The sequence below is a fragment of the Plecotus auritus genome (assembly GCF_963455305.1).
Source record: "Plecotus auritus genome assembly, chromosome: 10".
Classification (NCBI taxonomy): domain Eukaryota; kingdom Metazoa; phylum Chordata; class Mammalia; order Chiroptera; family Vespertilionidae; genus Plecotus; species Plecotus auritus.
In genome coordinates this window covers 18,427,740-18,445,171 of record NC_137785.1, presented here as the reverse complement: position 1 = coordinate 18,445,171, position 17,432 = coordinate 18,427,740, and the positions used below count along the sequence as shown (strand labels likewise).

The following is a 17,432-nucleotide window of genomic DNA, read 5'->3' as shown; positions in this document are numbered from 1 at the left end:
AAATTTTAATTTTGGTTTATCATTAGCATATTTTAATTTCATGTATTTTGTTTTATTGTGTTTCTATATATTTTTTTTAATAAAATCATATCTTATTTTTATGTCATTTGTTTTACCATGTTCCTATATTTTTCCTTGACCACACACACAAAACTAGAAATTAATTGTGAAAGAATGCCTTTAAAATGAAATTGCCTGCCCTAACTGGTTTGGCTCAGTGGATAGAGCGTCAGCCTGCGTACTGAAAGGTCCCAGGTTCGATTCCGGTCAAGGGCATGTACCTTGGTTGCCGGCACATTCCCAGTAGGAGGTGTGCAGGAGGCAGCTGATCGATGTTTCTCTCTCATCGATGTTTCTAACTCTCTATCCCTCTCTCTTCCTCTCTGTAAAAAAATCAATAAAGTATATTAAAAAAATAAATAAAATGAAATTGCCTTTTATGATTTCATAACATAAAATTGTTAATTAACCATTTTTTAAAGAAGCTGAAAAAAAGGAAATTATACATCTAGTTGGCAATGAAAACAGCGTAGACTTGTATTTGTAAGACAGTTCTGATGTAGTATTTATAGCTTGATACACAACTCTAAATGTAATGACCAGAAAACAAGGACTCTAGAAAGATATCAAATCAAAATCTTAGAAAAAAAGAAATGTATCAAATCCTTTAGTAAGAAGGTTAATGGAGAAATAGCTGTAAGATCAAAACATATTATTATAACACATTGAACACCTGATTCACTGAGAAAATCAATAACATTGCCAGTCCTCTAGCAATGTGGAACAAGAAATAAGTGGCAAAAAAAATGCATATAAGAGGAGGAAACAGGGGAAGTTAGATTCAGGGGAAGTTAATAGAACAACAAACCACTATATGCTTAAATACATGCTCAGCCTGGACAAAATCTTGGTCTTCCTGCTGTTTTTCAGCTGGGTGAGCAGTTCAGGTCCTGTCCTGGGGAACCTAGAACACAGTCGCTTTTATATTCCTGGCATTGACTCCCCTGTTTTCAGTCACCTCGATTATTGAAGTCCAGCACGGAACAAGTGACACCAGCTTTGAAGTCACAGCTGACAGTGAAGTACCTAGTCCTCATGTTTTCCAAAGGCATGATATTTACATTTATTCAAGGCCTACTCATGAAATATCTGGTCGGCATATCTAGTCCATTTATAATGTATAAGATGATACTATTTTTACCAGAGAAATTAATAACGTATCGAAAAAACTATTAATGGAGGTCTTAAAAGAAGTACTTAAGTTGGCAATTGAGACTACTCTTAAGGTTGTAATGAGCAAGATGGCTGCTGTTATTAGAAGCCAGGCTCTTACACTTATGAAAAACATCACTTATTTCTTAAAGAAGAAGAATCTTCATGAACCAATATGCACCTACGTGGTTTAAGAAAAAACATTAAATGATGATGAAAAAAAATGATCACTATTGAATGAACATCATCTTGCTTTCCTGGATGAATCACTACTCAATTTATTGACTTACATATAATCACAAAATAAAAATATCTCTTATTGAAAATATTTCTGCAGCAAGTTTTTTTGTCAGCCTTTTGCCTTCATAATTTTACTGAGTCTGATTGTCAGACTAAGGAGACAGATTTGAAACTGAAAACAAAAACCTAGATAAAAAGAAAATATGGCAACTCCTTTAGTGAAAAGGCTAAAGAAGAAAAATTTAGAAGATCAAAACATACAAATTAGAGCAACAAAACATGGGTATAAAAGTAACATATTGAAGCCCCGATTCACTTAAAAGATCAATAACATTGCCAGACGGTGGTACAAGAAAAAAGGAAGAAGTGGCAGACAAGCGAAATGCATATAAGAGGAGGAGGACACAGTTAGACTCAGGGAAAGTTAGCAAGACAACAGAAGACTGTACTGCTTAAGTACATGCTCAGCCCGGACAAAATTGGTATGTTTCTGTAGAACATATAAAATACCAAAGTTGGTGAAAAAGAAATGGACAGTGTGTTCCTTTATAGTTTCCCTGGTGCATTCTCCCTTAGCGGTTGTTACTCATCTTCATCCAATACTTGTTTTCTGTTTTGTTTTTTATACTTCCTTTGGTTTTTTGTCTTATCATTGATCTTTACCAGAATGTTTATTTGTGGTTGTTCATTGGATGTAATTGATATTTATGTGATTTTCATTTTTTTCTGATATTTTACCGTATGCGTTCTTTGTCAATTGACCCATCGTCATCTAGAATTTCTATTACACATTTTCATGTGCTGTGTTTTAATTTTTAAAAATTGTGTTTCTTTATATTTTATGTTAAACCCTTTGCTTCTGGAGCCCTTCCTGGAAATGACACAGTCACAGCTCAGGCTTAGCCCTGCCCCTTTTATTTATGTCTAACATGAACAGGTATATATTTTATAATTAGAAAAATCAAATGTTATCACGTGTTCAACGTTATTGAGGGTTCTGAGTGGCTATGCTGACCACCTGCCTCATAGGAGAAACGCTAAGGAGGCACAACCACCCCCTAGCTAACTCCCTCAGCTAGCAGGTATTTCCTGCCAAGCCCACCAATTTGTCTGCCAGAGTACTCAATTTAAAACCTTTTGCTTCCTGAGCCTTTCCTGGGAAATCACCCAATCACAGCTCAGGCTTAGCCCCGCGCCTTGCATTTATCTCTCAGCAACCTTCCCCAAATCTGGCAGTCCTGCTGTGTCTCAGCTGGGTGAGCAGAGCTGCTCCTGTCCTGGGGAACTGAGACCCCAGTCGCTTTTATGTTCCTGGCATTGGCCTCCCTGTTTTCAGTCACCTCGATTATTGAAGTCCCAGGCAAGGAACAAGTGGCACCAGCTTTGAAGTCACTGCTGAGACTGAAGTACCTAGTCATGTTTTCCAAAGAAAGGCATGGTAATTTCATTTATTCAAGGCCTACTCATGAAATATCTGGTCGACATATCTAGTCCATTTATAATGGATAAGATGATGCTATTTTTACCAGAGACATTAATAAAGTATCGAAACAATATGTTAATGGAGGTCTTAAAACAAGTACTTAAGTTGGCAATTGAGACTACTCTCAAGATTGTAATGAGCAGGATTGCTGCTGTCACTAGAAGCCAGGCTGTTACACTTTTGAAAAACATCTCTTATTTCTTTAAGAAGAAGAATCCTCATGAAGCAATGTGCACCGACGTGGGTTTAAAAAAAACATTAAATGATCATGGAAAAAAATTATCACTATTGAATGAACATCATCTTTCCTTCCTCGATGAATCACTACTCAATTTATTGACTTACATATAATCACAAAACAAAAATACCTCCTATTGAAAATATATCTGCAGCACCTTTCATCGGCCTTTTGCCTTCATAATTTTACTGAGTCTGATTGCCAGACTAAGGAGACAGATTTGAAACTGAAAACAAAAACCTAGATAAAAATAAATGTGGCAACTCCTTTAGCGATAAGGTTAAAGGAGACAATATGGCTGAAAAACATACAACTTAGAGCAAGAAAACATAGCTATGAAAACACCATATTGAACACCTGATTCAATGAAAAACATTGCCAGACCCTCCTGGTACAGGAAAAAAGGAAGAAGTGGCAGACAAAGAAAATGCATATAAGAGGAGGAGGACACAGTTAGTCTGAGGGGAAGTTAACAGGATTGCAGAAGACTGTACTGCTTAAATACATGCTCATCCCGGACCCAATTGGTATGTTTATATATTCTGTAGAACATATAAAATACGAAAGTTGGTGAAGAAGAAATAGACAGCGTGTTCCTTTATATTTTCCCTCGTGCGTTTTCCCTTAGTTGTTGTTACTCATCTTTATCCTACAGTTTAATTTGCGAGTTTTCATTTGGCACGTTTTATGTTTCCGTCTTATGATTTAGCATGTTCCTATATATTTTTTTCTTATGCTTTCTCCTTCTCATTTGTCATATCCATCTTCACCTACCCAAAATTTTCATTTTGTTTTTTTTTCATTGAGCATACGTTCATTTTTATGTCTTTTGTTATATCGCGTTGTTTTGGGCTGTATACTTCTTTTGGTTTGTTGTCTTATCATTAGTCTTTGCAAGAATGTTTATTTTGGGTTTTTCATGGGATGTAATTAATATTTATGTATTTTTCTTCTTTTCTTATATTTTACCTCATGCGTTCCTAGTCATTTGACCCATCGTCACCAAGAATTTCTATTACACATTTTCATGTGCTGTATTTTAATTTTTAAAAATTGTGTTTATTTCTATTTTAGGTGAAACCCTTTGCTTCTGGAGGCCTTCCTGGGAAATCACAGAGTCACAGCTCAGGCTGAGCTCCGCTCCTTGTATTTATCTTTGAGCGACCTTCCCCAAATCTTGGCAGTCCTGCTGTGTTTCAGCTGGCTGAGCAGTTGGGCTCCTGTCCTGGGGAACCTAGAACCCACTGGCTTTTACATTCTTGGCATTGACTTCCCTGTTTTCAGTCACCTCGATTATTGAAGTCCCAGCACGGAACAAGTGCACCAGCTTTGAAGTCACAGCTGAGACTGAAGTACCTAGTCATCATGTTTTCCAAAGGCATGATAATGTCATTTATTCAAGGCCTACTCATGAAATATCTGGTCGACATATCTAGTTCATTTATAATGGATAAGACGATGATATTTTTACCAGAGAAATTAACGGATCGAAACAACATGTTAATGGAGGTCCTAAAACAAGTACTTTACTTGGCAATTGAGACTACTCTTAAGTTTGTAATGAGCAAGATTGCTGCTGTCACTAGAAGCCAGGCTGTTAGACTTATGAAAAATATCACTTATTTCTTTAAGAAGAAGAATCTTCATGAACCAATGTGCACCAATGTGGCTTAAGAAAGAACAATAAATGATGATGGAAAACAATTATCACTACTGAATGAACATCATCCTGCCTTCCTCGATGAATCACAACTCAATTTATTGACTTACATATAATCACAAAATAAAAATATCTCTTATTGAAAATATTTCTGCAGCATGTTTTTTTGTCAGCCTTTTGCCTTCATAATTTTACTGAGTGTGATTGCCTGATTAATGAGACAGATTTGAAACTGAAAACAAAAACCTAGATAAAACGAAAATGTGGCAACTCCTTTAGTGATAAGGTTAATGGGGAAAAATTTAGAGGATCAAAACATACAAATTAGAGCAACAAAATATGGGTATGAAAATAACATATTGAAAACCAGATTCAATGAAAAGACCAATAACATTGCCAGACCATGGCACATGAAAAAAGGAAGAAGTGGCAGACCACAAAATGCATATAAGAGGAGGAGGACACAGTTAGTGTCAGGGGATGTTTGTAATGAGGAAGACTGGTGCTGTCACTGAAACAGAGTTCGTTATGAAAAATATCACTGATTTCTTTAAGGAGAAGAATCTTCATAAACCACCCTGCACTCATGTGGTTTAAGAAAAAAGATATACATTTTTTTTTTAGATTTTTTCCACTCCTTTTTTTTGAAATATATGTTTTTATTGATTTCATAGGGTTCTCAAACTTTTTAAACAGGGGGCCAGTTCACTGTCCCTCAGACCATTGGAGGGCCGGACTATAGTTTAATAAAAAAACTATGAACAAATTCCTATGCGCACTGCGGGCCCGGGACCAGTTGGCTGCTAAGCAGGACAGGCAGCGGCACCCGGCGGGCCGGATAAATGTCCTCGGCGGGCCACATCTGGTCCGCGGGCTGTAGTTTGAGGACCCGCATAGAGGAACGGAGAGGGAGAGAGACATAGAAACATCAATGATGAGGGAGAATCATTAATTGGCTGCCTCCTGCACACCCCACATTGCGGATGGACCTGATACTGGGCATATTCCCTGACTAAGAATCAAACCATGACTTCCCCCTTCATATATACCGTGTCGGCCTTGTTCAAACATACATGACTGCCTCGTTTATATGTACCATGAGCACCTCATTCATATGTACCGTAACGGCCTCGTTCATATGTGGATGCTCAACCACTGAGCCATGCCAGACAGGCAACCTTCACTTCTGAGTAAACAATATCTTGCTTTCCTGGATGAATCACAGCTAAAGTGATCTATTGAGAATCACTCTTTACAAATGTGGCTTAAGAAAAGACCATAAATGCAGAGCTCAAAATAAAGTACCTCTACAACATGTTTTCTAAAGGTATAATAATTTCACTTATTCAAGGCATGCCTATGAAATATCTAGTCAACATATCTAGTCTATTTATAATGGATAAGATGATGCTATAGTGAAAACGATTATAACTTCAGAATGAACGATATCTTTCCTTCCTGGAGGTATCACTACTAATCTAACTGATTTATTTAAAACCAGAAAATGAAGACTTTTCTGATTGAAAATATTTCTTCGGAGCCTTATATCATCCATTAGCCTTCATAATGTTATGGAATCTAATTGTCTGACGAAGGAGATAATTTTTTTTTTAAATATATTTTATTGATTTTTTACAGAGCGGAAGGGAGAGGAGGGATAGAGAGTTAGAAACATCGATGAGAGAGAAACATCGATCAGCTGCCTCCTGCACGCCCCCCACTGGGGTTGTGCCTGCAACCAAGGTACATGCCCTTGACCGGAATCGAACCTGGGACCCTTGAGTCCGAAGGCCGACGCTCTATCCACTGAGCCAAACCGGTTTTGGCCGAAGGAGATAATTTTGAAACTAAATAAAATATTTGTAAACTCAATGCAGTGTAAAGCGTGTGTGTTTGTCGATGTCTGTCTCCCACGCACACGGGATCGTGCAGGGCAGAGCAGAGAGACCTGGGAGAGAAGTTCTTCATGGGTAATGGGGGCTGCCTGCTAAGGGGCTTGAGGCTGCATTGGGTGAACGGTGGGAAATGCAAGTCCAAAGGCTAACATTGTGGAACTGAGGGTTCTGAGTGGCTTTGCTTAGAGTTTTTCATAGGAGAAACTCTAAGGAGGCTGAGTCCACACTGTGGGTGTTTTGAGGGGCAATCTCCCATCTGAGCCAGGGACTTGAAAAGGGACCCAAGTAGAAATGAGAGTCTAGAGGCTAAAACGACAGGAGGAATGGGGCACAGAGAAACCTGCCAAAGGCTTCCTGATGTCATGGTTTTGATCACTGGGACCCAAGCGGCCCAGGTCCTCCCCTTCCTCAGGTATGGTCAGCACCTCCTCGGGTGGCTGGAAGAGCCATGAGCTTCATGCTCCTGGTGGGGAAAAGTCTTGACAACTGGACAGGTCTGTGCAGGATCCTCTGAACATACAGCTTTTGAATCAGTTTGTGTAGTACCCCACCAGCCTTTTGGGAAAACAATGCAACAGTGGGCATGCTTAGATGACAAGGGCACATTTCACTGCAGAGATCCTTTAGGTAAGAAGAAAGAAAACCTTGCAGATACCTCTTATCCCTGGAGAGGCCTTAACCCCACGTTTACCACAGACATCTAAGGTCCTCAGTCCCCAAGCCTCACTCACCCCTTTCCTCAATCAGTTTGACTCAGTAAGCTTCAAAGACACCCTGCCTCTCTATTCACTTCCATCAGGCACCCCCAAACCCACCGCCAGGCTGCTCCCCATCCTCTACACGGTGCCTCCTTTGTGGGCACTTCTTCCCAATTGTAGTCTCAGTGTTACAGGACTTGGGGCACTGGCAAGTTGACAGTTTGTGTTTCTATGGTGCTTGGAGGGGAAGTTGAAAATGCCGGACCCAGACCCACCTTGGGAAACGTGTAGTACCACTGCTCCCCTGACCATAGCTGGACACTGACAACCCTGGCCCTCACTCTGGACACTGTGATCCCTGGACTATGGTCTGTGTGTTCCTCCCAACACCAGCCCACCCCTCTTTTCCACCCTTTGCAGGCTGGAGTCCTCAGCCTGTGCCTGACGACCTGACCCCTCACTAGTCCTCCTACATTGTCTTCATCCTAAACCAAGACTAATGTGATCAAAACACAGGTTCAGGTTCCTGCAGCTACAAAAGCCAAACTCGTGAGACAGGTGCTGGTGCAAAAGGAAAGAGGCTCATTCAGGTTCCAGGCCTGGGAGAGTGAAGGACTGACCTCTCAAAGAGCATCCCTTCTCCCTGCTCAAACCTTCTTTTCTGTCATGAAGGGAGTTTTAAGCAGCCTCCGTTTTGGCTCCATGACTTGCACTCCCCGGGGTGCCGCCATCTTAAAACCTCAAATGTGAACCCCTCCCAGTCCTTTGAATGAGCCAATCGTGCAAGTATGTGCACTCATGCTGTGACCAATCCCGAGTGAGGGACAGACTGATGCATCAGAAATAAAACCACAGCAGCCCTCCCACTCCGTGTGGGTGCCAACCACACCCTGTGCTGGCTGCCCACCTTCTGCAGAAGTAAAGCTATTTGCCTTGTTGTCTGGCTCCTGGGTACCCTCTGGGTTCTACCAGGGCCCCTTGGTTTTGCGGCTCACATCTTTCTAACATACTTCACTGTTTCAACTGTCTAACATGAACAGGTATATATTTTATAATTAGAAAAATCAAATGTTATCACGTGTTCAACGTTATTGAGGGTTCTGAGTGGCTATGCTGACCACCTGCCTCATAGGAGAAACGCTAAGGAGGCACAACCACCCCCTAGCTAACTCCCTCAGCTAGCAGGTATTTCCTGCCAAGCCCACCAATTTGTCTGCCAGAGTACTCAATTTAAAACCTTTTGCTTCCTGAGCCTTTCCTGGGAAATCACCCAATCACAGCTCAGGCTTAGCCCCGCGCCTTGCATTTATCTCTCAGCAACCTTCCCCAAATCTGGCAGTCCTGCTGTGTCTCAGCTGGGTGAGCAGAGCTGCTCCTGTCCTGGGGAACTGAGACCCCAGTCGCTTTTATGTTCCTGGCATTGGCCTCCCTGTTTTCAGTCACCTCGATTATTGAAGTCCCAGGCAAGGAACAAGTGGCACCAGCTTTGAAGTCACTGCTGAGACTGAAGTACCTAGTCATGTTTTCCAAAGAAAGGCATGGTAATTTCATTTATTCAAGGCCTACTCATGAAATATCTGGTCGACATATCTAGTCCATTTATAATGGATAAGATGATGCTATTTTTACCAGAGACATTAATAAAGTATCGAAACAATATGTTAATGGAGGTCTTAAAACAAGTACTTAAGTTGGCAATTGAGACTACTCTCAAGATTGTAATGAGCAGGATTGCTGCTGTCACTAGAAGCCAGGCTGTTACACTTTTGAAAAACATCTCTTATTTCTTTAAGAAGAAGAATCCTCATGAAGCAATGTGCACCGACGTGGGTTTAAAAAAAACATTAAATGATCATGGAAAAAAATTATCACTATTGAATGAACATCATCTTTCCTTCCTCGATGAATCACTACTCAATTTATTGACTTACATATAATCACAAAACAAAAATACCTCCTATTGAAAATATATCTGCAGCACCTTTCATCGGCCTTTTGCCTTCATAATTTTACTGAGTCTGATTGCCAGACTAAGGAGACAGATTTGAAACTGAAAACAAAAACCTAGATAAAAATAAATGTGGCAACTCCTTTAGCGATAAGGTTAAAGGAGACAATATGGCTGAAAAACATACAACTTAGAGCAAGAAAACATAGCTATAAAAACACCAAATTGAACACCTGATTCAATGAAAAACATTGCCAGACCCTCCTGGTACAGGAAAAAAGGAAGAAGTGGCAGACAAAGAAAATGCATATAAGAGGAGGAGGACACAGTTAGACTGAGGGGAAGTTAACAGGACAGCAGAAGACTGTACTGCTTAAATACATGCTCATCCCGGACCCAATTGGTATGTTTATATATTCTGTAGAACGTATAAAATACGAAAGTTGGTGAAGAAGAAATAAACAGTGTGTTTTTCTATAGTTTCCCTGGTGCGTTCTCCCTTAGTTGTTGTTACTCATCTTCATCCATATGTGTTTTCTGTTGTTTTTTTTTTACTTTTTTTGTTTTTTTGTCTTATAATTGTTCTTTACCAGAATGTTTATTCATGGTTGTTCATTGGATCTAATTGATATTTATGTGTTTTTCATTTTTTTCTGATATTTTACCGTATGCGTTCTTTGTCATTTTTACAATTGTCATCTAGAATTTCTATTACACATTTTCATGTGCTGTGTTTTTATTTTTAAAAATTGTATTTCTTTATATTTTATGTTAAACCCTTTGCTTCTGGAGCCCTTCCTGGAAATGACACAGTCACAGCTCAGGCTTAGCCCCGCCCCTTGTATTTATGTTTGAGCGAACTTCCACAAATCTTGGCAGTCCTGCTGTGTTTCAGCTGGCTGAGCAGTTGGGCTTCTGTTCTGGGGAACTGAGAACCCACTGGCTTTTATATTCATGGCACTGACTTCCCTGTTTTTTTTTTTAATATTTTTTATTGATTTTTTTACAGAAAGGAAGGGAGAGGGATAGAGAGTTAGAAACATCGATGAGAGAGAAACATTGATCATCTGCCTCTTGCACACCTTCCACTGGGGATGTGCCTGCAACCAAGGTACATGCCCTTGACCGGAATTAAACCTGGGACTTTTCAGTCCACAGGCCGACGCTCTATCCACTGAGCCAAACCGGTTAGGACGACTTACCTGTTTTCAGTCACCTCAATTATTTAAGTCCCAGGCACTGAACAAGTGGCACCAGCTTTGAAGTCACAGCTGAGACTGAAGTACCTAGTCATCGTGTTTTCCAAAGTCATGATAATGTCATTTAGTCAAGGCCTACTCATGAAATATCTGGTCGACATATCTAGTTCACTTATAATGGATAAGTCGATGCTATTTTTACCAGAGAAATGAATATTGTATCGAAATAACATGTTAATGGGGGTCTTAAAACAAGTACCTGACTTGGCAATTGAGACTACTCTTAAGTTTGTAATGAGGAAGATTGCTGCTGTTACTGGAAGCCAGTGTGTTAAACGTCTGAAAAATATCACTTGTTTCTTTGAGAGGAAGAGTCTGCGTGAACCAATCTGCACCCACGTGGTTTAAGAGAAAATAATGAACGATGATGAAAAACAGTTATCACCACTGAATGAACAACCTCTTGCCTTCCTGGATGAATCACAACTAAACTAATTTATTGATTTACATATAATCACAAAATAAAAATATCTCTTATTGAAAATATTTCTGCAGCAAGTTTTGTCAGCCTTTTGCCTTCATAATTTTACTGAGTCTGCCTTATTAATGAGACAGATTTGAAACTGAAAACAAAAACCTAGATAAAAAGAAAATGTGGCAACTCCTTTAGTGATAAGTTTAAAGGAGAAAAATTTAGAAGATCAAAACATGCAAATGTTTTGAGAAACAAAGCATGGGTATAAAAATAACATATTGAACACCCAATTCAATGAAAAGACCAATAACATTGCCATACCCTGGTACAAGAAAAAAGGAAGAAGTGGCAGACCAACAAAATGCATATAAGAGGAGGGGGACACAGTTAGACTCAGGGGAACAGAACAACAGAAGACTGTACTGCTTAAATACATGCTCAGCCCGGACCCAATTGGTATGTTTCTGCAGAACATATAAAATACCAAAGTTGGTGCAAGAGGAAGTAGACAGCGTGTTCCTTTATAGTTTCCCTGGTGCGTTCTCCCTTAGTTGTTGTTACTAGTCTTCAACCAATACTTTAATTTCGGGCTTTTCTTTTGGCATGTTTTATGTGTACGTCTTATGTTTTAGCATGTTCCTGTTTTTTTTTTTTAATTTCCTTATGCCTTCTCCTTGTCATTTGTCATATCCATCTTCACCTAAAATTTTCATTTTGTTTTTTCATTGAGCATATGTTCTTTTTATGTCTTTTGTTTTATCATGTTCTTTTGTGTTTTATCTTATGCTTCCTTTTGGTTTGTTGTCTTACCATTGATCTTTTTTAAAATTTCTTTATTGATTAAGGTGTTACATATGTGTCCTTATTCCCCCATTACCTCCCCATCCCTCCCACTCATGCCCTCACCCCCCTGTTGTCTGTGTCCATTGGTTAGGCCCATATGCATGCATACAAGTCCTTTGCTTGATCTCTCCCCTTTACCCCCACCCTCCCCTACCTTCCCTCTGAGGTTTGATGGTCTGATCGATGTTTCTCTGTCTCTGGATCTGTTTTTGTTCATCAGTTTATGTTGTTCATTATATTCCATAAATAAGTGAGATCATGTGATATTTATCTTTCTCTGACTGGCTTATTTCACTTAGCATAATGATCTCCATTTCTGTCCATGCTGTTGCAAATGTAAGAACTCCTTCTTTTTTTTACCACAGCATAGTATTCCATTGTGTAGATGTACCACAGTTTTTTAATCCACTCATCTGCTGATGGGCACTTAGGCTGTTTCCAAATCTTAGCTATTATAAATTGTGCTGCTATGAACATAGGGGTGCATATATCCTTTCTAATTGGTGTTTCAACTTTTTACCATTGATCTTTATAAGAATGTTCATTTTGTTTTTTTCATTTGGTGTAGTTAATATTTATTTATTTCTCACTTTTCTTTTTATTTCTCCTTATGATTTTCTTTGTTGTTTGACCCATCTTCATCAAGAATTTTTATTGCACATTTTCATTTGTTGTATTTTAATTTTTTAAAATTATGTTTCTTTATATTTTATTTGTTTCTTTTTCTCATTTCTTTTATTAATCCTTATCAAAAACTTTCTTTTGTATCTTTAATTGGGCATATTTAATTTTTATGTTTAGTTTTGTTGTGTCCCTTTATATTTTATCTTTTACTTTCTCTTTTCATTTGTCTTATTAATAACTATAAAAATTTTATTTTGTCCTTTCATTGGGCATATTTTATTTTTACCTATTTCATTTGACCTGTGCTGGTCAAATATATTTTGGAATATATATATATATATGTTGTTCTAACATATAATTTTCAAGGAATATTTACTTGTTTTTGTTAGTTTAATATTTATAAAATTTGTATCTACTTTTAGTTTAAATGTGTAAGAGTGTTTCAATGTTGTCCCGTGGATATATACAATGTATATATACTGAGTGGCCAGATTATTATGATCTCTGAACGCATAATAATCTGGCCACTCAGTGTATGTGTGTGTGTGTGTGTGTGTGTGTGTGTATGTGTGTGTGTGTGTGTGTGTGTGTGTGTGTGTGTATATATATATATATATATATATATATGTATATATTAGAGGCCTGGTGCATGAATTCTTGCATGGGTGGGGTCCGGCCAGCCTGGCCAGGGGGAGGGGACATGGGCTGTTGGCCGATCTGCCTGCTGGTCGAACTCCTGGTGGAGGGGAAAATTTGCATATTAGCCTTTTATTATATAGGATATACACTGAGTGGCCAGATTATTATGCATTAAGAGATCACAATAATCTGGCCACTCGGTGTATATATACTGTGTATACACACACACACATAAAAGAGAAAGATGCAAATTGACCATACCTCCTCCATGCCCACCAGCCAATAAGGAATGAGTATGCAAATTAACATTACAAAGATGGCGGGTTAATTTGTATACGCAGGTGCCCAGTGGTGTGGGTCCCGGGAACATCCTTGGGACCCAGGCCACTCAGAGCCTGTAGGCTCGCATGTAGGCCCTGAGCAGCTGGGGTCCCAGAACGCCGTTGGCCACTCCTGGCCTACGGGCCTTGGCGCCGATTGGCCGGGGACGAGGCGGCAGAGGTTTGAGCAAGGCTGGAATGGAGTGGTGGGGTGGAGGGGCCTGCCCAAGCCATGACACAGGCTTGATCAGAGCTGTGGGGCCCTGCCCAAGCCACACCGGAGGCTTGAGCAGGGCCTCAGCGGACCCGGGGGGCCCTGCCCGGTCACAGCAGAGGTTTGATCGGAGCTGGGGGGCCCTGCCCAAGCCATGGTGGAGGCTTGAGCAGGGCCTGAGCGGAGCCGGGGGGCCCTGCCCAAGCAGAGGCTTCAGCAGAGCTGGGGGGCCCTGCCCAAGTCACAACAGAGGCTTCAGCAGAGCTGGGGTAGCCCTACTCAAGCTACAGGGGAGGCTTGAGAAGAACGGGGGGCCCTGCCCAAGCCACAGCAGAGGCTTGAGCAGGCCCGGAGACGGGGGGTGTGCCAGCCTCAGCTTGCCAGCAGTCCTGCCTCTGCGTGTGAGCTGCGGAGGAAACACCTTTTCTGATCACACATTGGCTAAGCTCCCTGTACGCCACTGGTAATGTTCTTGGTAACTTGGGTAATAAGAATCCAAGAAGGTGATCTAGGGTTTTTCCACCTCACTCCTGGAGGAAAAAACGAAGGTCCGCTGCTGGAGGGCTAAGAAATGTCATATCCTGCCCTAGCCAGTTTGGCTCAGTGGATAATGCCTCGGCCTGCCGACCACAAGGTCCAGGTTTGATTCTGATCAAGGGCATGTACCTAGGTTGCAGGTTCCTCCCTGGCTGGAGCCCAGGTCAGGGCTCATGCAGGAGGCAACCAATCAAAGTGTCCCTCTCACATTGATGTTTCTCTCTGTCTTCCTCTCTCTCTTCCACACTCTCTAAAATCAATGGAAACATATGCTCAGGTGAGGATAAAAAAAAAAAGAAAGAAAGAAAGAAATGTCGTATCCTATGAAAGACACATCTTGAAAATGCCTAAAGAAAGTTGTCTTTTTTTTTCATGGTGAAGGGACTGGAGTCCATGTTGATGAAAACACCTTGGTGGCTATGGTGGCTGGCAATGGCTGCAGCAGCGGGGTGATGGGGCTGGCGCCTTCCCCTGATCAGCTCGATCGCATCCCACAGAGGGAGGCCAGACTGTGGCTTAGGCCTGCTCAGTAGGACATCTCCTGAGGGCTCCTAGTCTGTGAGAGGGGGCAGGCTGGGCTGAGGAACCCCTCCCCCAGTGCACGAATTTTGTGCACCAGGCCCCTACTATATATATTTGGCAGGGTATCTGGTTTATTCAAACTGTGGGAGCTGAGCCATGGGGCTGAACTGTGTGGGGATGACCAGGTATCAGAATGTAAAAGGAGCTCAGCTGAGCAGCAGGAGCAGTATTCGGACCAGGCCAAGCAGGAGAGACCAGGAAATAGAGCCTCAGCATAGAACCTGGCCACCTCCTCATTGGGGTTGCCCTGTGCCGGGTCAAACCACATCTGGATGCAACGGCCACTGCCTCGGTTGTAGTTGCTGACTTTGTGATTCCAGATTTCATTGCACAGAGCAGCAGGCGTGGGGAAGTAGAAATCAAAGCGGTGGCAGGAGCCTTCATTGGGCACTCATTAGACCCTGAAGTCCAGTTCCAGCCTTTGTGCCAGTTACTCTTGCAGGTGTAGGAGGTGTGGCAGTCTTCCCACCAGCTCTCACAGTCTTCTTTGCATGGGGGCACATTTATGATCTGCCTTTTGCACCAGCTTTGGTTCACCTCCTGGATCCAGGGCCCCAGGTTGTGGGAGCACTCATACAGGCAGGTGTCCTGGATGAAGTGGCGCTTGCAGGCGGGTTTCATCAGGCTGCAGTGGTCCCAGTTGAATCTGTACAGGTAGGAGACATCCTTAAGGGCTTCCTGGCTGGTGTTGACAGAGCAGCAGGTGTTCTTCTTCCAGGGACTACACTGCTCATGCAGCTTGTCCTCCGGGCTTGGCTTTTCTTTGTGGTGCTTGGCATCCATGCAGACATTGAGAAGCTCAGTCCTGGGCCCGGCTGCCCATACTTTGGCCCCCCCACACCAGAAGGAGCCACAGCTGTGTTGTCATTGTTCCAGCCATGTCAGTCCCTGGGAGTGGAGGTGGCTCTTGGTGCAGCTTAGGCGTCTGCTCTGCTTTGCAGTTCCTTGCCCTCACCTTACTTCAGGAATGGCTGGGGTTTAGTGGCCTAGGAGACAGGGCAGTTGATTAGGCAGTGGGAATGTGGCCCAGGAGTGGAGCCTGGGATCAGGCGAAGCTATAGTTATATTTTAATATATGTATGAAATTTAATATATATAGTAATTTTTGTCTGTTAATTTTAAGAGAAACTTAATATTTGTTATAATACAGTCACTTGATTTGAAATTTTAAAACAAAGTAGTGGTTTGGGTCTGAGTTATCCTATCTAATAAAAGAGTAATATGCAGATTGACCATCACTCCAACACACAAGATGGCTGCCCCCATGTGGTCAAAGATCCTGTCCCCATGTAGACACAAGATGGCCACCACAAGATGGCCAGCAGGGGAGGGCAGTTGGGAGGGACCAGGCCTTCAAGGGAAGGCAGTTGGGGATGATCAAGCTTGCAGGGAAGGGCAGTTAGGGGTGAGCAAGCTGGCAGAGGAGGGAAGATGGGGGCAACCAGGCCTGCAGGGGAGGGCAGTTAGGGGTAACCAGGCCTGCAGGGGAGGGGAGTTGGGGTGGACCAGGCCTGCAGGGGAGATATTTTCAATCAGAAAAGTTTTCATTTTCTGGTTATAAATGAATCAATTAATTTAGCTGTGATTCATCCAGGAAAGAAAGATACTGTTTACTCAGAGGTGAAGATTGGCTGTCCGGCATGGCTCAGTGATTGAGCATTCACATATGAACGAGGCCATCATGGTAACTAAGAACGAGGCCATCCCGGTACCTAAGAACGAGGCCCTCCAAGTATATATTAACGAGGCCATCCCGGTATATATAAACAAGGCCATCCCAGTACATATGAACAAGAACATCACGGTACATATGAACAGGGCCATCCAGGTACATATGAACGAGGCCATCCCAGTACATATGAACGAGGCCATCCCGGTACATATGAACGAGGCTATCCCGGTACATATGAACGAGGCCGTCACGGTATACACAAGAGTCCGACATGGTATATACGAACAAGGCCACATGGTATATATATGAAGAAGGCCGACAGGGTATAAATGAACGAGGCTGACACGGTATGTAGGAACGACTAACTCAGGGTTTGATTTCCAGTAAGGACATATGCCCAATTTCAGGTCGATCCGCAGTGTGGGGTGTGCATGAGGCAGCCAATTCATGATTCTCTCTTGTCATTTTGTTTCTATGTCTCTCTCCCTCTCCCTTCCTCTATGAAATAAAAAATATATAATTTTAAAAATAAAGAAGCGGAAAAAACGGGAAAAAAAAGGCTTATTATTTTTTTTTTCTTAAACCACATGAGTGCAGGGTGGTTTATGAAGATTCTTCGCCTTAAAGAAATCAGTGATATTTTTCATAACCACCTGGGTTTCAATAACAGCAGCAATCTTCCTCATTACAAACTTAAGAATATTCTCAATTGCCATCTTAAGTAATTGTTTTAAGACCTCCATTAACATGTTGTTTCCATACGTTATTACTTTCTCTGGTAAAAATAGCATCATCTTATCGAGTATACATGGACAGGATGTGTCAACCAGATATTTCAGGGGCAGGTCTTGAATAAATGAAATGATCATACCTTTGGAAACCATGATGACTAGGTACTTCAGTCTCAGCTGCGACTTCACAGCTGGTGCCACTTGTTCCTTGCCTGGGACTTA

At 41.6% G+C, this 17,432-nt stretch overlaps 1 pseudogene across 1 annotated transcript in view; it reads right to left on the bottom strand.

The window, feature by feature from the left end:
- Positions 1-15,687, bottom strand: part of LOC308235392 (folate receptor alpha-like) — a 68,864-nt pseudogene extending 53,177 nt beyond the window's left edge. The window contains exon 1 of the transcript in view: positions 15,016-15,687. The product of the transcript in view is annotated as a folate receptor alpha-like (transcript). The remainder of the gene's footprint in view (positions 1-15,015) is intronic.
- Between the last annotated feature and the right edge of the window lie 1,745 nt (positions 15,688-17,432).